This window comes from Fulmarus glacialis, unplaced genomic scaffold, assembly GCF_000690835.1.
Source record: "Fulmarus glacialis isolate BGI_N327 unplaced genomic scaffold, ASM69083v1 scaffold17894, whole genome shotgun sequence".
Taxonomy (NCBI): Eukaryota; Metazoa; Chordata; class Aves; order Procellariiformes; family Procellariidae; genus Fulmarus; species Fulmarus glacialis.
Window position 1 is genome coordinate 2,391 of NW_009210096.1, and position 335 is coordinate 2,725.

A 335-nucleotide genomic window follows, 5' to 3' on the forward strand; every position below is an offset into this window, starting at 1 on the left:
CCCAGTCAAGCAGCCGTGGGACACCAGTAAACCCCATTTCCAAAGTGGAAATGAGGTTTGGTTTTCCTACCGAAGGGAAAAAAAACCCCATCATTTTCCTAACTTTGTTGTTGTTTCAGTGTGGATTCCACACGACAAAATTGTTTGTTATAACATGAAACTCCATCGTGGTTCAGCTCTGCGAGACTTCGGTCACCGCCGGGGGCCTTGGGCCAGCGAAAAAGGGCCTTGGGCCAGCGGTGGGGGCTCCAGGACCCCGCAGGGATCGGGCTCCCTCCCACGTTTTCCATCTTTCTCCAAAAAAAAAAAAGCTCATTTTGGGCTGGATTGGGGAA